Source organism: Chrysemys picta, chromosome 12, assembly GCF_011386835.1.
Source record: "Chrysemys picta bellii isolate R12L10 chromosome 12, ASM1138683v2, whole genome shotgun sequence".
Lineage (NCBI taxonomy): Eukaryota > Metazoa > Chordata > Testudines > Emydidae > Chrysemys > Chrysemys picta.
The window spans coordinates 56,435,874-56,462,222 of record NC_088802.1 but is presented as its reverse complement, the minus strand read 5'-3'; the positions used below and the strand labels follow the sequence as shown (position 1 = coordinate 56,462,222).

The 26,349-nt window shown below is 52.1% G+C and overlaps 1 protein-coding gene across 37 annotated transcripts in view; it reads right to left on the bottom strand.

Moving 5' to 3' along the window:
• The window catches only part of RBFOX3 (RNA binding fox-1 homolog 3), a 321,786-nt gene that overhangs the window by 85,637 nt on the left and 209,800 nt on the right, over positions 1-26,349 (bottom strand). For 19 of the 37 annotated variants that reach the window (XM_042840926.2, XM_065562866.1, XM_065562870.1 and 16 more), the window contains 2 exons: positions 3,783-3,827; positions 41-168 (listed from right to left, as the gene is read on the bottom strand). The exons of 3 other annotated variants lie outside the window; for them this stretch is intronic. The gene's annotated coding sequence lies outside the window, so the exon portion shown is untranslated. Of the gene's footprint in view, positions 1-40; positions 169-3,521; positions 3,544-3,782; positions 3,828-10,359; positions 10,482-26,349 lie in introns of those variants that run through there. 15 more of the 37 variants (XM_065562887.1, XM_065562880.1, XM_042840927.2 and 12 more) reach the window with 4 other exon arrangements.

Sequence of the window (26,349 nt, the reverse complement as noted above, 5' to 3'; positions counted from 1 at the left end):
ACCACAAAACCACTGTTAGTTCCTGTTTGACTGTGTTTACCTTGCTGTTCCCAACTCGGTTTGTGCCTTGCCTGGCCCGGGCTCTCCTGCTGCTCCCTCTGTTCAAGGCAGGGCATTACGGAGCCGTGGAATCGATGGCAATCTCCCCAACCCAGCATCCTGACTTCTCTACAGGAAGAAACAGGCCAGATGCCTTGTGCTGGGAACCTAGCACATCTCAGCAGGTATGGGCTAGACCTGTGCTTGGATGCAAGACCTCCTGGGGATGAGGCCTTGGTAATTTAATAGGTAGTGCTAGTCACATGGGAGCCAGTCCTGGACCTGTATCCCAGAACAGCCCCAGAGGGACACTGAGCAGCAAAAGATTGAATTGCTGGCTGAGACAGAGACCAGACCAGCACTTACTAAGAGCCACATATGCTACAAAGGAGACCCACTGGTGAATGCCACAATGCATGCCTATCTTTGTGGGACTAGCCTGTATAGACAGACAGGAATTGGGCATATGCATATGCAAATATCTGAGTAAGAATATAAGAATGGCCATACTGGGTCAGACCAAAGGTCCATCCAGCCCTGTATCCTGTCTGCGACAGTAGCCAATGCCAGGTGCCCCAGAGGGAGTGAACCTAACAGGCAATGATCAAGTGATCTCTCTCCTGCCATCCATCTCCACCCTCTGACAAACAGAGGCTAGGGTCACTCTTCCTTACCCATCCTGGCTAATAGCCATTAATGGACTTAACCTCCATGAATTTATCTAGTTCTTTTTTAAACCCTGTTATAGTCCTAGCCTTCATCTAAGCATCTAAATACCTGATTTGTGGGCACAACTCCATTTTTTTAAAGCTTTTTTTTTTTTGCGACTTTAAAAATCTGCCCCTACAAATCTCCTGGCAATTTTTGCTAGCGTCATGGACTCTAAAGTCCCAAGCAAACATCCTGCCTTCCCTCAATTCCCTCTGCTGCATTTGTTGTTTTGAGATATTGTTGTTGCAGAAATGGCTGGTACATTCCACCCCAGAGATGGCTACATTTGAGGGATGAGGGGAGAGACTGCTGAGTATACTGCTTGCACAGTTTAGGGTCCCTTGGTACAAAGGGCACTATATCAACGTAGATGAGTGTTATAGACCCAGCTGAATTGGGCTAAGAATCCATCCAGTATGGGAAATCGGAGGAGGCGGGACAATCACGCACATAGTTGGTGGGTTTTAGCCACCAGCCTACAAGACCTGAAAGTTGGCTTTCAAATGGGAGCTCTTTTAGAAATGCACTTCTGCAAAAGGTCCAGCCATTGAAGTCATTCCCCGAGTGACTGTGCTGGAGCTCCTTATCGCATCAGGCTCTGAGCAGATTTGGGAACTATCCTTGCAGGGCAGCGTGGGGACTGATTGCTCAGGGGGCTGGGAATGGGAGTGGGAGCCAGGTCACTGGCTCAGACCTGCCCCAGGCCAGGACGGCCGAATGGTGTTCGCCTGTGATGCATGTGACACCACTTGCGGTGAGAACATTCTTCCCATGGGGCAGGCATCTACTTCACAAAACTCTCACTGAGTGTGTCTGAGCAAAAAATGGGCTGGAGAGGCCGACGTGTGGGGAGGTCTGGGTGCTCTGCCTGCTTGGGAGTATATAAGGGGCATGAACTCTTTGGGGCTGCCAGTTTGGATGTTAATGAGCTGGTGCCTTGACTCTGCTTGTCAGCACTGCTAAGCCCTTCTTCCAGCCCTGCCTTTATTAGAAATCGTGCCTGTGATTGGAGCCAACGTCCACTCTCTTTGCCTCACTCTTGTTTCTTTTTTTGAACCCGGTTATACTTTTGGCCTTCAAAGCATCCCCTGGCAACAAGTTCCATAGGCTGACTGTGTGTTGTATGAAGAAGTACTTTCTTATGGTTGTTTTAAACCTGCTACCTGTATTAATTTAATCAGGTGACCCCTGGTTCTTGTGTTATGCGAAGGGGTAAATAACACTTCCTTATTCACTTTCTCCACACCAGTCATGATTTTATAGATCTCTATTGTATCCCCCCCTTAGTCGCCTCTTTTCCAAACTGAACAAGTCTCCATTTTTTAAATCTCTCCTTCTATGGAAGCTGTTCCAGACCCCTGATCATTTTTGTTGCCCTTTTCTGTACCTTTTCCAATTCCAATAGATCTTTTTTGATATGGGGCGATCACATCGGCACGCGGTTTTCAAGATGTGGATGTACCATGGATTTATATAGAGGCAATGTGATATTTTCTGTCTTATCTATCCCCTTCTTAATGATTCCCAAGATTCTATTCGCTTCTTTGACTGCTGCTGCTCATTGAGTGGATATTTCCAGAGAACTATTCACAGTGACTCCAAGATCTCTTTCTTGCGTGGTAACAGCTAATTTAGATCCTCCTCATTTTGTATCTATAGTTGGAATTACGTTTGCCAATATTCATTGCTTTGCATTTATCAACATTGAATTTCAGCTGCCATTTTGTTGCCCAGTCACCCAGTTTAGTGAGATCCCTTTGTAACTCTTGCAGTGAGTCTGCTTTGGACTTAACTATCTTGAATAGTTTTGTATCATCTGCAGACTTTGCCACCTCACTGTTTACCCCTTTTTCCAGATCATTTATGAATATGTTGAACAGCACTGGTCCCAGTACAGATCCTTGGGGACCCCACTAGCTACTTCTCTCCATTCTGAAAACTGACCATTTATTCCTACCTTTTGTTTCCTGCCTTGTAACCAGTTACTGATCCATGAGAGGACCTTCCGTCTTATCCCATGACTGCCTACTTTGCTTAAGAGCCTTTGCTGAGGGACCTTGTCAAAGGCTTTCTGAAATTCCAAGTACATTATATTCACTGGATCCCCCTTGTCCACATGCTTGTTGACCCACTCAAAGAATTCTAATAGATTGGTGAGGCATAATTGCCCTGTACAAAAGCCACGTTGACTCTTCATGTTGAACCCAAATCGTGTTCATCTAGGTGTCTGATAATTCTATTCTTTACTATAGTTTCAACCAATTTGCCTGGTACTGAAGTTAGCTTACTGGCCTGTAATTGCCAGGATCGCCTCTGGAGCCTTTTTTAAAAATTAGCATCACATTAGCTATCCGCCCTCACCTAGTACAGAAGCCGATTTAAGTGATAGGTTACATACTACTGGGTACACAAAGCAGGGGCCTCCCTGAAAAGCGGAAGTTGCCCCAGTGCTGAGCTTGATGAAGATATAGGATATCCCCACTTCCTCAGCGCTCTAAACAAATCCCTGCACAGCTCATTCTCGATAGCTGTATATAGCACAAAGAGTCAGCAATGTCAGCACGCACAAAGCAACTCATGGGCACAACATCCCTAACCCATGCCAGCTGCCAAGCCTCCTCTCCAGAGACCCATCCCCCAGTTAGCTCCCTGCACTGGCATGCACCATTCCAGAAAGTCTCAGCCTCCTGCCACTGGTTGGAGCCATGAAAAGCTACTTGTCTACATCCAGTAGCAGTGACAGACAGAAGGGAACTGAGCAAGCCATTCACCTCGCTTTCCCCAGCTGGCAGATCCCCAGTCCACACGTGTGATCCAGCTGCTTAATCCATAACCTATGGAGCAAGAGGTGGATTGTGCCAGTGAGACAGAGACACAGCAGCTGGTATCAGCCCGACACAGCTGGCCTGGCGATCAGAGTGCACTGGCACATGCCGCACAGAGGAGCAAATGGGGACCCCAGACGTAGCCTGAGATATAAAACACATTCTTATCTCTCAATGTCTATTCAGAAAAGGAAAGTGTCTTTGTACCTTTTATTCAGCCAAGTTTCCCCTGTGGGGCTCACACTGGACTCTCTAAGAAAAGAAAGAAAGAAGAAGAAGAATTAAAATCAATGATCATTATCGCTAACTTGCTTACAGTCAATGCCATTTGCTCATTGACTGGCAAAATGTTTGAATACATAGTACTATCTCCCTAGGAGTTCCGGGAAACCTGCCCTGGTTAAAAGCTTGCTGCTCTCCACCTTTCAAAGAAAGGGTGAACGAGACATTTTAGTTCTTTCTAAAGAGCACCAAGGAACCAGCATCAGGCTGCTCAGCTTCATTCCTGGGCCGGCTGAAGTCCATGCTATACAGGCACATGCCACGTTGTATATTTCCCTACCTGAAGCAGCAGCTTCTCAATCTAGTTTTTGGTGGATTTTCGCACTCACAGCAGTGAAGGGCTGAAAGGACTATGTGGAGCCAGACGTGATGCAGGTTGGTGCTGCATGTCTCCCATTTGTCAATGCACTTCCAGCCTGGTCTGCGAGTCCAGGGCCCCCAGTCTATGCTACCAATATACCTCAAGCCTGACTTGCAGCACCTGCACCTACCATGCTCTATTCTGGCCTTCCCATAGCTCTGCTAGTGCACTTCAGTCTCTACCCCGAGCCCCATCTCCCCCCATACTAGTTCTGTACAGTACTGTCTGCTGTTTTAAAAGTTAAAAGATGTGCTTAAGAAGGGCCACACTGGGTCAGTCCAATGGTCCATTAGCCAGTATCCCATCTTCTAACAGTGGCCAATGCCAGATGCCCCAGAGGGAATGAACAGAACAGGGAATCACCAAGTGATCCATCCCGTCGCTCATTCCCAGCTTCTGGCAAACACAGAGGCTAGGGACGCCATGGATGGACCTATCCTCCATGAACTTATCTAGTACTTTATGAACCCTGTTATAGTCTTGGCCTTCACAACATCTTCTAGCAAGGAGTTCCATAGGTTGACTGTGCGTTGTGTGAAGAAATACTTCCTTTTGTTTGTTTTAAACCTGCTGCCTGTTAATTTCATGTGGTGACCCCTAGTTCTTGTGCTACAAGAAGGAGTAAATAACACTTCCTTATTTACTTTCTCCACACCAGTCTATCGTATCCCCCTTAGTCGTCTCTTTTCCAAGCTGAAAAGTCCCAGTCTTATTAATCTTTCCTCATATGGAAGCTGTTCCATACCCCTAATAATTTCTGTTGCCCTTTTCTGAACGTTTTCCAATTCCAATATATCTTTTTTGAAATGGGGCGATCACATCTGCACGCAGTATTCAAGATGTGGGTGTACCATGGATTTATATAGCGGCAATAAGATATTTTCTGTCTTATTATCTATCCCTTTCTTTATGATTCCCAACATTCTGTTCACTTTTTTGACTGCATAAGAAAAGTGGGGACAGAACATGCTCCAGAGGGGAGAAGTTGTATGGCTTGCTGCTTCACAGGTATATAAGTACAGAATGTAGCCGTTCTGCAGCGCTGCCAATGCCCCTCAGCCCAGACCCACAGCACCCCCGGTACTCTACTGGTCCGTATTGGGTCCCAACACAGCGCTGCCAATGCCCCTCAGCCCGGACCCACAGCACCCCCTGCCTCTCCACTGGCTGTGTCCCAACACAGCTCTTCCAATGTCCCTCAGCTCAGCCCAGACCCACAGCACCCCCGGTACTCTACTGGTCTGTATTGAGTCCCAACACAGCGCTACCAATGCCCCTCCGCCCAGACCCACAGCACCCCCTGCCTCTCCACTGGCTGTGTCCCAACACAGCTTTGCCAATGCCACTCAGTCCCATCCCTCCCAAATCATGAGATTTTTAAAATAAAAAAGGTGGGGCTTTTCTGTGCCTTCTGGCTTTTGAGTCCTTAGGGGGTCACATTTTGCAGCTTGCTAGAAAACTAAAGCTGCAGTTCTCACATAAACACCTGAATCCAGAAGCAGGAGCTCTGAAAAAAACACCTACATTGTGAGACTTGCAATACAATCACAAGATCAGCCACACGGCACTTCAAGCTACAGAGAGGGGAAGGGCTGTGAGCAGTAGGGTGACCAGATGTCCTGATTTTATAGGGACAGTCCCGATATTTGGGGCTTTTTCTTATATAGGTTCCTATTACCCCCCACCCCCGTCCCGATTTTTCACACTTGCTGTCTGGTCACCCTAGTGAGCAGGGAGAGGAGACCAGAGGAGAAAGGAAATGGATTCAGGTGGGTGCGTGCCTGACAGCTGCCATCTTGCTCAACATCAAGGACTGAACGGGTGACCTGCAGAGCAGAAAGCATGGCTTGAGAAAAGATCCAGGTTCACTAGCCAGTGACTATAGGAGACTCCCATTCTCTAGGAGTTGGATACAGAGGGTGCCACAGGACACTGGCCAGTGATTGACACATGCAGAGCCAAGGGCTGAAACCCTGAGCTTGCTCACACTGGGATCACTCCAGGACTACATGCTGCCCCAGGGATGACTACTTAGATCCACTCAAGAACTTTGGCCCCACGGATGATGCGATTGTGCATACGCCCTGTATGGAGCATGCGGAGGGCTCCCCTGTTGCGCTGGAGGAATGGAAGTGATTCCCAGGCACTTCTGTTAGCAAACAGGGCTTTCAGCCGCGCAGCAGGATAATCAATTATGGTAATTCCTGCCTCAATGAATCAGATTCATGGAGGAACACAGCTCATTAGGCTGGGGCTGACTTCCATTAGCACTCTTAGGATAAAAACCCTCCGGATAGCTCTAACCCAGCTAGACACATTCGCCATCCTGAGACGGCCTCCTCTTCCCCAGCCCGGCCTGCCAGCAGCATGACAAACTCAGCGCAGGGAAACCACGTGGGCAAAGTGTGTTTGCCAGAAACTGTAATTCCCAGTGGGGACAAGATAATCCCCTGCTCCGCAGGGCCTTACACAAGGGACCTCGAGCTGCTGTGTCACTGAAATCTCAAGCTCCCACTGACCTCCTGATCCAGCCCATTCTCACCCTGCTCCTCCAAACTCCTTCCTGCTTCTCTGAGCTCACAGACACCTCCCCCGGGTTGTGCCCAGTTTCACCAGTAAGCTGGTCACCGGAGACCACTGGAACAGGGGTGAAGAAAAATCTCCAGTCTGTGGCCATCATCCTGAGAGCTGGGGCTTGGATTCGCTGGGCTCTCAGAGTATTTGAAGATGAATAATTGAAAGCTGCTCGTTCTCCTGTGGGAAGTGCAGTGATGGGTAAAATCCCATTTCCCAGACAAGCCTCCCAACGAAGAAGCCACCTGAGTCTGCGCCTGCTCAGAACCCCCCCACAACCAGACCTGAGGCCACAGCGCTCAGGAAACAGTGGACGGGCAGGCAACTCCCCAGGGGACTGGGTCAGCCTGAGGGCAGTCCAGATACACAATATGATGGCCACCGACATAGCCTGGCCACGGGCTGCGGGACTGTGACCTGCCACCACTGCAGCATCTGCTGGGGCAGGAGCAGGAAGGCCAAGGCACAGCATTAACTCTGGGCAAACAGTGGCCTGCAGGTGACGCGAGTGCTGCTTTGCAGTTCAAAAGCTGCTGCCCAAGAGCTGCTCTATGTGCTTAGTACCAGTGTAAATGGGCCCCCTCAATCTGCTGCAGTGAGGCAGTTACAGGTGACAGGCACAGCCAGACTTCCAGCAGTGTGGCACATCCCCACTTCCCACCCAGTCGGGCTCTCCACTCTCTCCAGGAGGAGGAGAGTGTCTCCTCTTGCGCCTCTGAAATAACAGCCAGTGATGGAAGATGCCAGGCTGCAGCAGAGAGGTTTTGGGCTGCCTATCTCAGGGCATGCTCCAGCCTCACTTCCTTGCAGAGGTGTCCAGGAGATCTCACCCCAGGCATGCTCTGGGAAGCAGTGTCTCCAGGGGATGTGTTCAGGGCAGAGGTGAATGGGCTTTCGCAAAGCCTCGATGGATCCTGAGAGTCTCAGGGGGACAAAAAGAACCATGGAGGTTTATGGAGTTGAGGAGGGAGACAGCTAGCTTTGAGCAGCTGCATTAGGGTTAGGGCTGCCTGTCCAGGTGCTATGGGGTGAAAGGAGCTTGCTTTGGGAGGCTCAGAAATAGCGAGCAGCTCATTATGAACTCAGAAGAGTCAATCCTGGTGACACTGGTTAAAACAGCTCCCCCTGGCAGAGCCATGGAAACTACCCTCCAAGCTCCATGCAGGGGGGAGGCAGATGGGAACTCTCTGGGCATCTCCCTAGGACTGCCCAACATGAAGAGGGCTGGCTAATGGAGGCCCAGACGCTGCAATGGGCTCTGCACAGGCACATGGCCACAGTTGCATGCAGCACAGCACAGGGTTTGGGCCAAAGTCTGCACTTGAGCCACATAGATTGGTCCTGCCAATCTCATTCCCCTGCCATCCCTCCTCCTCACTGTACCGCCTGCCCTGTTCAACCTCCCTCAGCAGCAAACAGCTGCCAAGCCAGCCCCCTCTTCTAGCCCCACAAGCTGACCCACACCCATTCGAATGAGCTTCCCCTCCAATCAGATGGGGGTTTGGCCAGCAAAGAGTCAGGCTTAGGGTATACCTTAGCCACCCTGTGTTCATCTACTGAGGCTGGCAGCTGTGTGCACCTGACAGAGGTGGAACCTTCCCCGTGGTAGTACGGGGCGACACTGGGGGAAGGCTCCCACTCAGCCTTGCTGGGAAATGTACCAGCAGCGTGCTAAGTGATGTTTTAAAGCCACTCCCCCCCCCAATCCTAAATTAATTTTGCTTTTAATTAAATTCATTAGCAAAGATTATCTGGCTAAGGAAAAATAATAACTTGACCCTCCCCGCAGCAAACCTCTCTATTTATATCCCCTATATACATAAGCAGTGGCGAATATTTCTTTATGGGCCATTAAAGTTTTAATGTTTAATTTATAACTGCGTTCTCTGGCGGGCGGGATGGCCAGGCACAATGTCAACACTTTTAATTAAATGAGAAGGTTTTTTTTTTTTTTAAACAAAGAAAGATAAAAAAAGCCACATTCCCAGCAGCTAATCAAGGTGGTAGAGGCTCAGCAAGTACAGGGTGCTGGCAGAGGAGAGGGCATGCCTTTGCTTCAGCTGAGCTGTCAGACTGGCACTGCCCAGGGAGCGTGAGAAAGCAGAAGGCTGTCAGGGGGAGAGAGCTCACCTGTTTCCTCCACCCACAGGCACTGAGATTCCCACCTCCCCTGCTTCCGAACAGGGAGACTCATCCTTGCCAGAGGGCCTGGCGAGATGAGTCAGAGTTTACTGAGTGCCCTGCACCAGGATTTCTCCTTCTTAGTGTCAGTCCTAGAAAGGCAGAAGTGCAAAATGCCTTACTCTAAGCTTGTCCCCCTAGGATCATGGTGGAGGTCTCTATTCAGAACCCACCAGCAGGCCTCCCCAAGTCCCTGACCTGCACTGCTCAATGACAAGGTCCTGCCTGTGCCTCCCACAAATCCCAGCCAAGCTTGGGACAAACTCCACAAGTGCCTCAAGAAGCTCCAAGTTTGCAGCAGCACTGCATGAATGAATGCTTGTTCATCCCTCCCACTGCTCAGAGTTCCTTACTCCTCCTGGGGGAATTCTGCACCACTGCAGGATGCAGAATTTTGCAGAAATTAACATGCACACAGAATTTCCTTCCCCCACAGAAATAGGCTGCAGTGTGGCTAGCCACCACTAGGGGCCATTGGACCCAGCAGAGCCCAGCTCACACGTAGAAGACACTGCTGGGGGGAGAGAGGGGACAGGGAGCTAGAGGGATCCTGGCAGCTGCAGTTCCCAGCACACTCTGAGGGAAGGAGAGGGCGGCGTGCAGGAAACTCCATGCAAGCCTGGTATCGAGCATCAGGCTGTTTCTCCCTCTGGATCCCTGGGCTCTGTGGGGAAGTGGGGTGGGTGTCTGGGCTGTGGGGTCACAGCTGGGCTCTTGGGGAGGGGGGCAGGTGTCTGGGCTGGGGGGGGTGCACAGCTGAGCTCTGTGGGGTGGAAATGTGTTGTGGGTGGCTGGCCCCCCTGGCTGGGCTTGGGGGTGGGGGAAGAGAAAGAGGAACTGGGTTGTCACAGGGATTTCTTCAACTCTCTACTCCTGGGGGAATGTGTGTGTGTCTGTATTGTTACAGACGCACTAGCTAACAGGTATTTTGAAAGAAATTACCAAAATAATTGAAACTGGCGTGATTATGTAGTATTATTTTAGAGTGACCAGATGTCCCAGTTTTATAGGGACAGTCCCGATATTTGGGGCTTTGTAGAGGTGTGGGATTCACCCCTGCGGCGCCTCCTGCTGGTCTCTTCCAGGAATTAGCTCATCCCACCTCCGGAGCACCCTCTGCAGGCCGGTGTCCCGCTGCCACTTGGCCCCTGTGTCCTTCCCAGACCCGGTGCCCCGTTATCTTGGGTGCTGCCCCCTGGCCGTACACTCCCCAGGGAACCCTCACCCACTATCCCCACCTCACCTCAGTATAAGGCTACTGCCAGTCATTGTCTAGCCCCTGCCCCCTGGGGCAGACTGCAGTATCAGCCACTCATCACTGGCAAGGGTGGGTTTGGACCTGCTGCCTTTGCTTACCCTGGGCTGCCCCCTGCAACCCCCCAGTACCTGTTGGCCTTCTGCTAGGCCGCAGCCTGGGGCTTTCCGGGCTGGAGCTCCCCAGCTCCTCTGCCTTTCCCCAGCCCAGCTCAGCTCAGGTACTTTGCTCAGGTCCCTCCCTCTCAGAAGCTAGAGGGAGTCTGCTGAGCTCCTGGCTCCCAGCCTCTTATATAGGGCCAGCTGAGGCCTGATTGGGGCGTGGCCCGGCTGCTTCCCCAATCAGCCTTGTAGCTGCTTTCTCCTGCAACAGCCCTCTCCCAGGGCTGTTTTAAACCCCTCAGGGCAGGAGCGGGTGACCACCCCGCTACAGGCTTTTTTTTATATGGGCTCCTATTACCCCCCCATCCCCTGTCCCAATGTTTCACACTTGCTATCTGGTCACAGAACATTATTTTGACAAATAAAACTTGCAGAATTTGTAATTTTTTCATGCAGAATGCCCCCAGGAGTATCCCTACACAGTCTGCTTGGGAAATGGCCACTGCTCTGGCTATCACTGCAGAGGAGCCTTCAGCCGTAGCCTCTCCAGCCAGGACCATATCAGAGCTCACAAAGTAAGAAGGGCCAGGTCCCTATTTGGATGGGATGAGGGTGGGGCAGGAAATGTGAATTCAACAGGTAATGCTCTTCCTTAATAGTCTTTACTGAGCCCAGGTCCCAGCCTGGTGCCAGGCCATGCTGAGGTGCTTAAGGTGTCATCTGTCTGATCAGCTATAAAGCCGATGGCATTCAAACTCCCATGGCATTTTTTGCAAGAGTTGTGGATGTTAAATCCAGTGTCCCAACTAAATTCCAACTCAGGCAATTGCTATGCGTCCTGCTACCTACATTCTCCCTGGCATTTCAATTGGTTACTGTATCCTTCACTTTTTGTCCTAAGATGATGTGTAGTGCGGCGATGGGCTTTTAAGCAGCTGCCGCCTTTCCCCTTGGAAGTGGCTGCACTTCAGCAGTGGAAGAAGAGATTGCCAAATGTACAGTCTGTAAAATAGGTTAGGAAAGTGGTGTGGGATCCGCTTGGACCGCAGGGTCAATAATGATGTGAAACTGACATTGAGTGCACATGTCGCTATCCACCCCTCGTTCATAGCAGGGCCGCCCGGCGGGTGGTGGGGGGGCGGGGGCAAGTAGGGAAATTTGCCCCGGGCCCCATAAGGGCCCCCGCGAGAATATAGTATTCTATAGTATTGCAACTTTTTTTTATGGAAGGGGCCCCCGAAATTGCTTTGCCCCGGGCCCCCTGAATCCTCTGGGCAGCCCTGGTTCATAGACCTGACATTCCAACCTCACGCCAAAGCAATGCTCTTCTGTCCTTGGAGCTGGGCTTGGACTGTGTCTTCAAATTATTTATTACAGCAACTCTAAGACCCCACCCTGGTCAGGGCACCATAATGGGCCCTGCCCAGAGAGTAGCAAAGGCAGTGCTGCCCTCTTTGCCTCTTCCCAGAGGTGACCCCCTCAGTTCTGTTTGGAACAGAAAGGAAGAGGGGAGAAAGGTGGTTCCCATTCATGGGGTGTTTTATCTCCTGGCAGAGGTTAAATCTCTGTACACAGAAGTGGGAAAGAGAGGAGTCAGTTGCGCGGTGGGGGAGGGGGAGTGCGATTCAGCCATAAGCACTTGGCTTAGCGAGGCTGGTTTAGTGCCTCACGCGCCCGCCCGCAGCCATGCTTTTCCCTCAGAGTTGACATCAGGTTGGTGACCCCATCTTCCCTGCCCCCACACATGTGAGATAGGGGAGCAGGGTAGGGTGGAGGGGTAACTGGCCAAACACCATACATTGAAAAATCCAGCCAATGAGACTAGGGACTTGACCCTGGACCCTGACTGTCCAGTTTAGAGGACTATAGAGTCCTAGCCATCTCCTCTCCCATCCTGCCAGGCATCAAGGCAACATCAGTGACTCATGCCAGCACGTAGTCGGTTTCCTCTTTGGAAACTCATCTTTCAGAGGGCAGCGGCTCTGCCATCACTGCTGGCACTCCAGGAATCAGCTGGCAGAAGGTACCGCCCAGCACTGCAGTCATCCAATCCCTATCATCCCTAGGGGAGTCTGCTCCCCGACATGCCAGCGGACTGTGATAGGAGTGCTCCTGACCTTGCTTCTCAACCCAGCATCTCCCATAAGGCAGTGCAGAGCCCGGTCACCCCTCAGCCATCTGTGCTGCGCAGACCTACAGCTTTGTGTTGTAGCTCTGTGCTGTTGCCCTCCAGCACCCCGGGCCTGCATTCCCCCAACGGGGCTCTCATTTCTAACATGGAGCCATTTTAATTACAAACCCCAAAACCAAGCAGGAAATATTTAAAAAATGTAAAAACCACATACAAAGCAAGTTTGCTTGAGCCGGCCATTGCTTCCACGAGCCAGGGAACAGAGTGGTGATGGCACTGTGCCGCTCACTAAAAGCATGAGTGTCACTAAATCAATAATTCATTTACTTTAATGAGATAAGTACTTTGAAAACTAATTGCAAACCTGCTCCATTTACTCCAACCCGTTATAGCCCTTAATGTAAATGGCAGAAGTGCTGCTGGAGAAAGGGGAAAGGGTTTAGGTGGAAGATAGTGTGTCATCTTTCTCCCTTCTAAGAAAGAGAAATATCAGCCATAAACAAGAACAAAGGAAGCCTAAGTAACCAGCTCAGTCAGTCAAGGAATGTGTTGTGCCACATGCTTGTACAACACTTTGCACATGCCCCACCCCACCCAGACATGCATCCTCACATCTCTGAGAAACGGTGAGCACCAAAGGACATGCCAACCTGGTAGAAACACCCCACCAAGAAATACCCATCAAACCACCATGTGGGAACGGAGGAGGATCGCAAGTGCTACACAACACAGCTAGGCACCTGGGGGTGCCTGAGAACTACACAGTACATTACATTAGGGAAGGCAGAGCCATTGGATTTGCTGTATGAATCTGCTTCAGAATACTCCATACAATGCACAAGCAGATGGAGATTCATAACAGAGACAGAAACTAAAGCAGGGAATGCACGGCAATAAAGGGAACTACAGCAGGAATTTGCAGATGCCCAAAGTATATCCTGTGCAAATGACTGAGGGCCAGAAGATAAACTCTCCCCCAGCAAAGACTGGCAAGAGGTCCAGTCAGGTGCCATGGGAACGGACTGCTGTAAGTAACTGGGACCGAGGCCGGGACTAGCTCTGTGTATAGGGCCACCAGACAGGAATCCAGTGAAAGAGAAACCAAACTTGCCGTGATAACCTGAGCTACAGCATGGGACGTCCGTAGCCCTTTGCTGTTGCATTGGACAGAATAATAAAAAGAGCTCACAGTTCTATCAGGCCTTCTGTTAAAAGGACCACACCATGCTGTGCCTTTTGTCTTATCACCAGTTCTCACTGATGTGGCACTGGCTGCATTTTACATCATTTAATGGAAGGCAAAACCGTCTGTCCCCTCAAAACAAGAGAATACCTGCAGGGATCACTGCACTGACAGCAGAATGCAGCTACCTCTCGTGCCTGGGATGCGGCAGCTGGCTGACAGGCCTAATAGCTCATTGCACTAAGCGAGGAGCTAGAAGAGCCAGAAGTGAAGAATCCCACGCTCAGCTGGCACTGCAGCTGGATTTGTAGAAATAACGTATGCAGCCAGATTGTACTCTGGCCAGGACCAGGGGTTTAACATCCCTGCCTCTTGTGAAAAGCGCCGCGGGAGCTTTAATGACTGCAGATGGTCACTACTTTAGTTTTGACCTCATTCAAAGAATCACACCACCAGCAGCAGAGCGTCCCCTAGCACAGGGGTGGGCAAACTACAGCCCGCAGGCCGAATTCGGCCCCCCAGCTGTTTTAATTTGGCCCTCGAGCTCCCGTTGGGGAGCGGGGTCTGGGGCTTCCCCTGCTTCGTCGCTCCAGCCGGGGAGCAGAATTGGGGGCCACGCCATGCGCCTCCTGGAAGCAGCGGCATGCCCTCCCTCTGGCTCCTACGGGTAAGGGCAGCCAGAGGTCTCGGCTCTGCACGCTGCCCCCGCTCTAAGCGCTGCCCCTGCAGCTCCCATTGGCCGGGAACGACAGTCAATGGGAGCTGCAGGGGCGGTGCCTGTAGACAGGGCAGCGTGCAGAGCCACCTGGCTGTGCCTCTGCATAAGAGCCGGAGAAGGGACGCTGCTGCTTCTTGGAGCCACTTGAGGTAAGTGCCGCCCGGAGCCTCTCCCCGCACCCCAACCCCCTGCCCCAGCCCTGATCCCCCTCCCGCCCGCCGAACCCCTCAATCCCAGCCCAGAGCACCCTCCTGCACCCCAAACCCCTCATCCCCAGCCCCACCCCCAGCCATAGCCTGCACCCCTTCCCGCACCCCAACCCCCTGCCCCAGCCCTGATCCCCCTCCCGCCCGCCGAACCCCTCAATCCCAGCCCAGAGCACCCTCCTGCACCCCAAACCCCTCATCCCCAGCCCCACCCCCAGCCATAGCCTGCACCCCTTCCTGCACCCCAACCCCCTGCCCCAGCCCTGATCTCTCTCCTGCCCTCTGAACCCCTCGGTCCCAGCCCAGAGCACCCTCCTACAACCCAAACTCCTCATCCCCAGCCCCACCCCAGAGCCCGCACCCCCAGATGGAGCATTCATGGCCCGTCATACAATTTATATTCCCAGATGTGGCCCTCGGGCCAAAAAGTTTACCCCCCCCCGCCCTACCACTAGACTGACAAACGAGTTCAGTCCCAAGTCAAAGGGAGATGGACCCAGTATCAACTCATCAGCACCACAGCCTGCAGCAGCCAGAGGTCTCCACCCAAGTCCTGCTGAGATCTGAGGGGTGCTGAGCCCCAAGCCTGTCTGCTTCCACATGTCACAGGGGAGTTGGGGAGCTGGTGGGCAGGGACGCTAGTTAACTAACAACTTTCACAGGCAGAGGAGCACGGGGCAGGGAGGCGCTTCATCCCAGAACCTGGGGATGTTTCCAAAAAGGAGCTTGCAACTCTCAGCAGTGACGCTGACCGGTTTTCTGAGTGAGAGTGTGGCCACCAAGCCTTCTTCCTTTTCACTTGCTGGACCAAATGGCAGGCCATAAAAAGAGAAAATGTTCCAAAGTTCACCAGGACCAGTCCAGGGTGACTTCACCTGCTCAGCAATTTGGCTTCCAAACCCTTTCCAGTGCTCCACTCTGGCACAGGGAAGACGTTCTGGGAATGGTGTATAATGCCCCTTGGACAGCCCTTCCCCTGGGCCTTATCTTTCACTAGCACGGCCCAAAATCCCATTGGCCATGAAGTCTCCCATTCAGATTCCAAGCGACAGCCTTCCATGCCCACTGCTCTGAAGCAGCTGAACAAGCAGCTTGAGATTCTGTGACTATCAACTGAGGAGCGTGCTGGACACTTTGCAGCCGTGCTAGTGGCCTGAGCAGAGCCAGAACCGCTCTGCCAGCCTTTGCTCCAGGGTGGAGAGAGAGGGTGACATGGACTCTGCCTGGAGCGCAGATGCAGCACAGATCGACATGAGAGGGAGGAGCTGAGGGCATTTTGCTATGGCACAGCCAGGCTGGCTTTTCACAGCTCCAGGCTCGTGGAGAGAAATGAAGAAATCAGCTCTGCTCAGCCAGCCACTTGCCCCCCTGACGAGACTGATCCATGACTCCAGAGATCACTGGTCCTAAGTACAAATGGACAGGCATGCTCTGGCAGCAGCACGATGACCCTGGTTCTTGACCCACATTCACAATTCCAGTCCTGACCCTCCTCCCTGGGAGGCATTTCAATCCTGACCTGCAGCCTGCCTGCTATTCCAGTCCTGGGGCCCAGACAGCTTTGGTGATGCCCCTCAATCTTGAGCCACAACAACCCCTCTTATATTTCTGTGTTGGGCCACACCTCCCTTCCCATCCCTTCTATCTCTGGGGATGCACCCTGGGCCTCTGGAGCTGTCAATTATGCCTCTGTGACCATTCCAGGACATACATGCAGGAGGCTAGAGCTGTGATCTGAACACAGGTGCCCTGAAGTGAGCTAACAGTGCCCCTGTCTACTGATACTGACTAGGCACTGCACAAACAGAACAACAGAGTCCCTGGCCCAAGGAACTCTCCATCCAATAAAGCCAGGACTCAACAGGTGGGCAGGCACACTGAACAGGAGGGATGTGGCAGGCAGGCTTGGGGACAGCAATCGGGGGATGCAGACACTAGGTGGTTGGAGGGGTCTGACTCAGCCCTTTTTATAAGCTATTCCAATTGCTCTTTATTTCCCTAACATTTGCCCAATTCATTTAATGTCTGCCTAGTCCCAAATTTTCAGCAAAAATCATTACTAATAGATGTTTTTAAATCCTGCCCATTTCCCTTTTTAAAGGATCTACTGTGGATCCTCAGTTGTTCCCTGTCCAGGCCAGAAATGACCTCGGAGACACCCTGCTGGGTGCGACTTGGGAGAGAACATAAAGACTCCTGCAAAGGTGACTAGCCAGATCACCTGCATGTGTGACCTCCCGAGTGCCAGAGACCTCACTGCTGCCAAGGAGTGTGATTGCTTGAGAGGTAGAGGTACCTGGACTCCAAAGCAGGGGATGGTTCATGCCAGGAAAGAAAGACAGAAAGGGGAAAAAAGAGCAAGAGCAAGAGTTTCCAGCCTGACCATCCTGCTCTGAGGGCACAGGTACCAGAAAAGCAGCTGTGATGGCCAGCCAGGAGAGAGAGACGGATCCCAGTAGCGGGAGAGCAGGTGAATCTCCTCCGCACTGAGGGGTGAGGGTGTGGGAGGGGAAGCATCGTTCTTTGGATAGACACACTTCTTCAGCCCCTTGGAAAACGTGGCTGCTTTCAGAGCGAGCCCTCTGTGCGAGCTGGCTCTCTCAGGGACGCAGCCAACGACGCTCCTGGAGTCCCATTTTCCTCAGGATGGGAGAGGTACCTGGCTCCAGCAGTGCCGCTGGCCAACTACCAGGGACGGAGGGGAGAAGGCCACGTCATTAGACCCTTCCAACACAAGCGTCTTTTCTTTAGCTCTGCTGGGGAAAAGGGCACTGAAGGGCTGTTTTACTGAGCAGAGTGCTGGCTCTCCCAGCACACAACTTGTCCTCTATAGCTATCAGCAGAGAAGGAGGGATAACAAATAACAAACCCTGAGAGCTCTGTGGGGCTCTCTCCTGTGAGGGTCACATGAATATCTCTAGAAAGCTGACAGGGACACATGCCTCCTAGGACTTGGGGGGGTTGTGGGGGGGAGAGGGGGACAGTCCCAGGAAGCCCTCTCCTGGGGAGCAGCATGGACAGAGGACCAGGAAAGATGGAGTGAGCTGGCCTGCCCGCAAGTTCTCCAGCATGCAGGGAGCTGAATCTGATGGGCGTGTTCGTGCAGACCCACCGAATGCAGTCAAAATCCACCACAGTCTGTGGAGGATGCCTCCTGCAGGTGAAGGGGCTAGGCAGACGGCAGCACACATCATGAGCACTTGCACTCTGCCATCAAGCACCGTTGCACCCACGGGTGCTGCATGCTGCCATGTCTATGTTCTGACCCCCAAGGTACAGAGGCTGCCCAATTCAGGCTGTGGTGCTCTGTAGAGTGTCATATGACTGACCCGCATGCAGGTGCATGTAGACTGTTGTGGGCTACTACTGCCAGCCTTCCTAGAACGGGTGGGAAGGGAAGGCCATAGGGCAGCGTATGCTGTACCCTCTATCAGTTCTGGGAGGCACTTTTATCCCTGAGACCAACAGCCCCCAGAACACCTGCCAGGACAGCATGGCTCCCCACTGCTCCCAACACAGCACCCTGCCAATGGCCACAAGTTCGCTCCATGTCTTCCCCTAGCTCAGTGATACTCAGACCTCTTTGGTTCAGGAGCCAAATTAGCGATCAACGTTACCCAAAAGAGCCACAGGAGTGTGAATCCATAGTGCTGTGTAGTCATATTTAAACAGCATGCCAGGGAACTAGTTAGTTTTTATATTATATATATTATCCTCACAGCAAAATGACTGACCAAGCATTATTATTTTATCAACTACAATTGGTTAACAACATAGTAAAAGTATCCTGATTGGTTAATAACTTAGATTGGTTAATAATGAAATCACACAGTGGTTTAATATCATGTGCTGCAAAGAGCCACAAGAGACACATTAAAGAGCCACTGGCGGCCCACAAGCCTCAGCCTGAGTGTCACTGCCCTAGCACTTGCTACCGCTGTTCTCTTAGGCTAGGAGTACATGGCACCATTGGGGGTGGTGGGGAGGTTAAGGCACCACAAGAGACCATGTGCCAGTTTCTTCTGGCCCTACGGTGCTTTGGGTGCTTGCACTGCTGTTCATAGTGTGTTAGCCCTCGCTGCACATGCCTTGGTGACTAGCTGTGCTCTCCAGCACACTGGGTTTTTACCTAGCACCCAGCATTAGAATCACAGAATATCAGGGTTGGAAGGAACCTCAGGAGGTCATCTAGTCCAACCCCCTGTTCAAAGCAGGACCAATTCCCAACTAAATCATCCCAGCCAGGGCTTTGTCAAGCCTGACCTTAAAAACCTCTAAGGAAGGAGATTCCACCACCTCCCTAGGGAACCCATTCCAGTGCTTCACCACCCTCCTAGTGAAAAAGTTTTTCCTAATATCCAACCTAAACCTCCCCCACTGCAACTTGAGACCATTACTCCTTGTTCTGTCATCTGGTACCACTGAGAACAGTCTAGATCCATCCTCTTTGGAACTCCCCTTCAGGTAGTTGAAAACAGATATCAAATCCCCCCTCATTCTTCTCTTCTGCAGACTAACCAATCCCAGTTCCCTCAGCCTCTCCTCATAAGTCATGTGCTCCAGCCCCCTAATCATTTTTGTTGCCCTCCGCTGGACTCTTTCCAATTTTTCCACATCCTTCTTGTAGTGTGGGGCCCAAAACTGACACAGTACTCCAGATGAGGCCTCACCAATGCCGAATGGAGGGGAATGATCATGTCCCTCAATCTGCTGGCAATGCTCCTACTTATACATTCTGCAAACACAGGGGTGAGATGAAGCGTGGATGCAAAGCCATCATAGTAACCTCAAGCAACTGGCTAAGCAGGCAGCAGAGAGGGGCTATTCCTCAGCCTCTCCCAGCTCCACAGACAAACCTGGGGATCTCTCTGCAGCAGGGCCGGCTCCAGCGATCGGCGGCACTTCGGCGGCAGCTCTACCGCGCTGCTTCATTCTTCAGCGGCAATTTGGCAGTGGGTCCTTCCCTCCAAGAGGGAGTGAGGGACCCGCCGCCAAATTGCGGCCGAAGACCCGGACGTGCCTCCCCTTTCCATTGGCTGCCCCAAGCACCTGCTTCCTTTGCTGGTGCCTGGAGCCGGCCCTGCTCTGCAGGCGTCTCTGTGAATCCCACCTTAGCTGCTCGTGTCTCACGGAAAATCAATGCAAAGCATCTCAATTAATCATGCAGGGGGCAAATTGATTAGGATCCTAAATAAGGTCAACATGGCTGTCTGCTTATAGGGTAAGACCCCTTAATCATCATTTCATCGGCAGTAGGCTGTGGAACCTCCATTCACGCTGTTTCTGGGAGTGCGGAGGGATTTTTTTTACTCATTATCCCTTGCAATTGCTAGAGCCAGCAGCACAGAAGCTCTTTCTGCTCTAAAGAAGCTAAATTCTACCAGAGAGAAATCACACAGTGGCATGCAACTGTGAGGCCCAACTCAGACCCATGGCCACCTAGTCTGGAAGCCTCCCCTGATTCAGAGGAAGGAGGAGAAACCCCTCAATAATGCACCTGGCCAATGATGTAATGCTGCCCGAGGGACAGAACGTTCCTTCCTGACAGCCCTGTGGCCCAAAGCCTGAGATTTCATTAGCCCCATCTTCATTTAAATTGCATACCTGCAAATATCGTTAGTGGTCACAATGGCATTGAACTCTTTGAGAAATGCAGCCACAGTATTGGTCTCCTCTGCCCTTGACAGCGGGGAATCCAACAGGCTACATAAAGCTCCATGTTCTTTTATTGATTGGACATGTGCTGTCCTTTAATTTCACAAGGGCCCTTTTCCCTGGTGTTATATGGGACACAAGGGCTGGTCAGACTTCATGGTCTGAGTCTTTCCTCTCTTCTATTGCACTGGGGAGATGTTCTATATCATCCCAATTTCCCTGGCCTGGAGTTGGAGCATGCGCTGCACTCCCCTGTGGATCAGGGGCTGGGAGCCCTCAGTGCAGTTATATCAGGAAGGAATTTGGCCTGTTTCTCCTAGCTTTGTGTTTAAATCCTGCCTGGAGTCCTGACCACCCTCCTTGCCCTTCTCTGCTGGATTTCTCAAGAGAGGTATCAGCCCTGGGCATGCTGCTGCAGATTGGGATGCACCGTAGTGCAATGTGATCTCCCAGGGGAGTTTCCCTAGTCTTGTCTGTCTTTTGCCTCCTGCATGGCTGGTACATGTTGGGCAGGCAGACTCCTCCAGGCAGGTCTACCCACGAAGCCTCCAGGCAACGTTTCCTCAGAGCTTTGCCACTGGCCATTACTTTCCACTTACCAGTTGCACCCCACTGGCTGAACCATTTGCCCCTTGCGTAGCCTCTGGGCTGTGTTACTGCATTGGAAGAAGGCTTCTACCCTGACACACTGTTTTCCTCATCATTTTAAACAGGGCCCTATCCGGGGCCAGCTCCATGGCAGGGAGCGAGCCCTGACTTCGCTGAGAACAAGGGGTAGGTTTTCAAAGCACCTAAGTGCCTTACGAGCACAAACCCCATTGGAAACCTAACCCTTGACTCTCACTGGGGCTTGTGCTCTTAAAGCACAAAGGTGCTTTGAACATTCCCTGCTAGATCTGGTCCTTTAAGTGCATTGTGCACATGTTAACCCCCGGAGAATCAGCCTCTGTTGCCATATCAAACTTCATAGTGCAGAAAGCCTGCTCCTTGCACCCACGTCCGGGACTAACTCAGGCCTGTACAGAAATCAGGTTGTTCCTCTTCCCCTGCAGGCCCCACAACAAATGGCTGTAAAAAGCAGCTATTGGTCTTATTAATAAATTGGGCCCCAATGTATCATCCAGCCAGTGAATACAGGGGGAGCTCAAGTCACCCCAAGTTGTTTTTGCACCAGCAGGTTTGGCAATTCCCTGTTTTCTTTTCATGGATTTGGCTCACCTGAGCTGGGGTCTATCAGACACAACAATCTCCCTGTAACCAAATAGGGACAACTAGCCCTGAGGCCGCCATCAGTGCTCTGCTGCCCAGCTGGCCTGTATCTCTGGTGTCCCTGGGACAGGGGAGAGAGTGCAGGATTCCTCTTTGGAAGCACACCCTCTCCTGCGGGAGGGCGAGGGAGGGGCTGGGTCTGTCTGGAAGGTTTGGCTCCAGGGCTCCTGTGGGCTGCCCTCAGGCAGGTTATCTCAATAACACTGGAATTAAAGTACCTGCAGCACAAAGGGATTGTCACTTTATTTCTTGCTGACATGTCATGGAACTCAAGCTCAAGAGCTAATTGATTCTTTCCTCTGCCAGATAATGAGCAGCTGGGACATAAAGTGGAGAGGGGGTGACAAGAGCTAGCACTGATTTCCCCCTGGAGACACAGGGGAAGCCACTGTCTGATACCACACAGCCAAATTCAGAGGTGAGTCGATTGCCTTGTCAGGGTCTCCATTTCCCACTGAGATGGGTGTGAAACTCCCCTCAGTGCAGCTGCTGGGCACTAGCTATGGGGGAGTAGGCCAGACGCCATAGTGGGGACAGTGCTGATGGTCTGTCTAGACCAGCACTCTTACCACTGAGGGGATGTCCGCACTGCGGCTAGTGCACTAAAACTAGCCGTGTGAATGCTGTGGCAGCGGCCTATGTCCCAGGCTGCCTGAGCTCCTGGGTCCAGTCCAGGGGGCTCAATGTCCAGACTGCTATTTTTAGCAGGCTGTCTCAAGCAGAGCTAGCATGAGTCTGTCTCCCCACGCCGGGCAGTGCCCCCCCATTTGCTGTGCAGACATACCCACTGTCACCCCCTTGAACTTGGTTCTGCGCACTCTTGGTAGCGGACATGTCAGGGAGCCTGTGGGCGCCTCTCAAAGCCCGCTTTGCAGCTACTGGCTCACGCATGTTATCTTCCACTATGGATTATTTCACAGCCCTCTCTATGTTCTCTGGGGTGCCCCTCACGCCACCATGCCACTTCCAAACCCTGGACATGTGCAGAAAACAGGGAAACACTGAAGAGTTGGGAGAGCAACCCCCCACCCTGAGAAGTCCCTGCCCCAGGTCTCTTGCCTGGCTCCCCTGCGTACATGGCACAGTGCCAACTCGAGGTGGATGTTTCCAATGCAGTTTTAATTATTCATCCTCTAATTACAGAGATGGTCTTGAGGTTTGTCAGGCACTCACTGAGCTGCCCCGAACTCCTCAGGAGCTCTCCCACATCACTGGCCTCAGCACATTCTCCTCTGCCCATCAGCAAACAGTTCCAAGGGGCAGATTTCCACTCACTTGATTGCCCTCTCCGTGGTCACTCTCTTTCTGTTGTGATTACACTCCCATCACCACGCAGGTTCTGGCAGCCAGCCTTTGCCATGCGGGTCCGAGTAAGTTCAGGCTGCCTGGGGCACAGTGCAGTGTGGGACACATCAGGGCTGGGTGAAAGGAAAGTGCCCAGGGCTGGCTGAGGCCAGGCAGATGAACACAGGCTGCAGAAGAGTGGCATGGGTTTGGAATGGCGATGGGGGCCTCAGTACTGGCCCAGTCTGGGCTGTGCCAGGCCATTTTGGAATGCAGGTAAGGGCTGTGCTCCCTCTGCCTGGGACCAGTCTTCCCTGCAGGAACGGAGCACAGAGCAGGACCCTGCTGCGCAAAGCAGAGCGCTTTTATTCCTAGGCCTTGTTTAACCTCTTTCTGGTGGTGTACAGCGGCCACATTAAGCCCCAGGGCTCTGGGAGTCTCTCTGGAGCACCCCTGCATGGACAGTGCTTGAAGTACCAATGGGGGCTACAGCTCCAAGAGGGACATGTGGGGCTCTGGAGGGCAAGGCCGGAGAAGGAAGACAAACAGGGAGAGGAGCACAGCCCTTAGCACAAAATTCCTGCTCCCCTTGCCCTATAGGGGGCTGGAGACCATGGAAGAGTGGCTGGGATCCACAGCCCCTGGAGCAATGTCCGGATAAGAGCAGGATGCACATGCAGCACATTTCCCGTTTTTATTCTGATGACACAAGGCCCAGCACAGGGATGGTGTCCCTAATCTCTGTTTGCCAGAAGCTGGGAATGGGCGACAGGCGATGTATCACTTGATGATTCCCTGTTCTGTTCATTCCCTCTGGGGCACCTGGCATTGGCCACTGTCGGCAGACAGGACACTGGGCTAGATGGACCCAGTGTGGCCGTTCTTATCTTCTTATGAGTGTGTGCTGGGGGAAGCGTGACTGGTTAACACAGCCTAGTACCTCCCTGAACCTATTGGCAGGAGTGCCGCCCCCTGATGTGTTCTCTACAGGAGCCCATCTTTCAGCTTATTTCAGGCTGATAACACAGTTTGCTTTGCCAATAGACTTTCCAACTGTAAGTGAAATCAATTCAATTGGGTATTTTACTCAATTGGGACTCCTGCTAGCACAGCCGATTCCGCTGCCCGTCTCCCCTGAGCCGCTGAGATGGGAGCCAGAGCGTAGATTGCAGTCAGTCAGCCCTTTTGCAGGAATCTGGGGTTTTATCTATTCTCTTGTAAAGCATCCAAGGAGCGAGACTTCCTCCTCCCTGCTCTGCAAAGCCCTCCCCCCTCGCTGGGACACAAGCACAAACACAGGAGGCAGGCAGAGGCACTGGCAGCCCTGGGAGGACAGGAATGGGACAGTGGGCGTTTTCTGTGGTATTTTTATGAATGAGATGCATGGCAGTGACATACTTGACTAGGGATGCTCCCCAGTGGGTGCAAAAGGGTTAAAAGCTGCTCTTTGAGCAGAGCTGGAGACATGAGGTGTGTGTGTCACAACTGTCTGGGTGGAAGCAATGTGTCATTACAGAGACAAGGGGGGGAGGGAATAATAATAAGAAGTTAACACATACAGTATTTCAAGGAGCCATTCATTTCACCGCAGGGCTCGGGGAGGGGGCACAGCAGAGGTGAGCTGGGGTGGGGAGCTGCCGCACAGCTCCCCGGGCTGGGGAGCTGCTGCGGTGAGGGGGGGGGGCACGCTTCAGGGCGGAGGGGGGATGGGCTCAGGGCGGAGGGGGGGGCGGGGTGCTGCCGCAGGGCTCGGGGAGGGCGCAAGGTGGAAGTTTCGCCTAGGGTGCAAAACATCCTTGTACCGGCCCTGCTTGTCTGTCTAATATCCTGGGACCAGCTTGGCTACAACACTGCATACAGCACTGAGTCATTAAAGGTCAGGCCATATCAATGGAAGATCCAAGGATTGAACTGACACCTACCCAGGGAAAGTCCAACAGGAGAAACATGTGAACTCAGCATGGGTCTGCAGGAGGACAACAGACGAAGGTGACAGGAGGTAGGATAAGAGCTCGCCTTTGGAGAGACAAGAGGGCTCATCTAGGACTGAAAGAAAAAGGAACAGAGACAGAGAGAGGAAACCAACATGGCTCCATCAGCAGCATGGCTCAGAGAGCCACGGCTTGGCCAGCATGGACCATGACTTAACCTTTGCTTTTCTGTGCTAACCTAAGGACTTCCCAATGCTCTGTTCCAGTTGACTGATAAACCCCACTCTGTTTGGAAAGAGGCTGCCTGATGCCACTGCAAATTCTTGGTGATGTGCATGGATCTCTGAAGAGGGCAAGAAGACTCTGAACAGAAGTCTAGGTCAGCTGGATCCACTGGGCAGAGCTCACAGTGTGAAACAGGAGAGCGGGAGCCCAGAGACTCAGTCTCAGAGGGGTTGTGGTTGCGTGGCCTGCCCTCAAGGAAGAGTGAGACCTCTTGGGGGTCTGGAACACTGAAGGGGCTCCTCCAGGGACCGTTTAAAAACTCAGATCCATCACAAATGACAGTAGGGGTAAATTGCTAATCCACTGAGAGTGCAGACTGGAAATGAGAAATGCATTCGTTTGTGCTTGCTACGAGTCAAGGGACCCTCCAACCACTCCTGGGTCTGTGTGGTCAGTACTCTGGGCAATGGAGCTACATGAGCTCTGCTCCCATGACACCCACAGTGCCTGGTTACCCCAGTGCTAGCCACGGTGTGCAATTCTGCTAGGAAAAGCACAAAGTGCTGGGAGTCAGAGGGAAGTGCTTAGACAGGCTTGCCTGCTCTATCACTAAGCCCACTCTCAGTTCGCAGCCTTGGTAGCACAGACAGACAGCTGGCTGGGGCTAGAAATTCCTCCTGAACTGCTAGAAACAAGTGGGGTCTGATCAAACTCCAGGCAAAGAGCTGCACTGTGTCCCAGGGTCTGCTCCCTATTCTCTCTCCTGGCACTTGCCTCTACTGCAGATTCTTTACTCCTCTCACTGGGGGGGGGGGGGGGGGGAACCGCCCCCATTCGTGATCATGGCAGACAATTCTTTGGACAAAAGGATGACATGGGTGCGCGGGTGGAATAGGGTGGCCAGATGTCCCGATTTTATAGGGACAGTCCTGATTTTTGGGTCGTTTTCTTATATAGGCTCCTATTACCCCCCACCCCCGTTCTGATTTTTCACACTTGCTGTCTGGTCACCCTAGGGTGGAAGACACAACAAATATCCCTTTCTTCTAGTCATGTAAGATGTGCTTCCCACTTCTCTTTCCATCTCACCAGCCGTTTCCATATGCTCTAGCCCTCTCCTTTGCCGGCATATGCCAACCTGTCTCACCTGGGCTTGGGCTGCCATTCCCAGATGTTGTGCAATTGGGCCCCTGCCTCTACAACTTGGCTGTTCCATTTTGTTGTAAATACAGTTATAAATATTACAATTTGGTTTAATATTTAATATAGTCAGGTTAAATAACCATTCCCGGCGCCATAAATAATCATTAACCGAGGGTTCTAATTGTGCTGTGGGGATCCTGCTTCATGACTTATTTAAAGGGCAGACATTATTCCCAGCCTCATCTCCCTTGTACACCATAAATTAACCTGTTCAG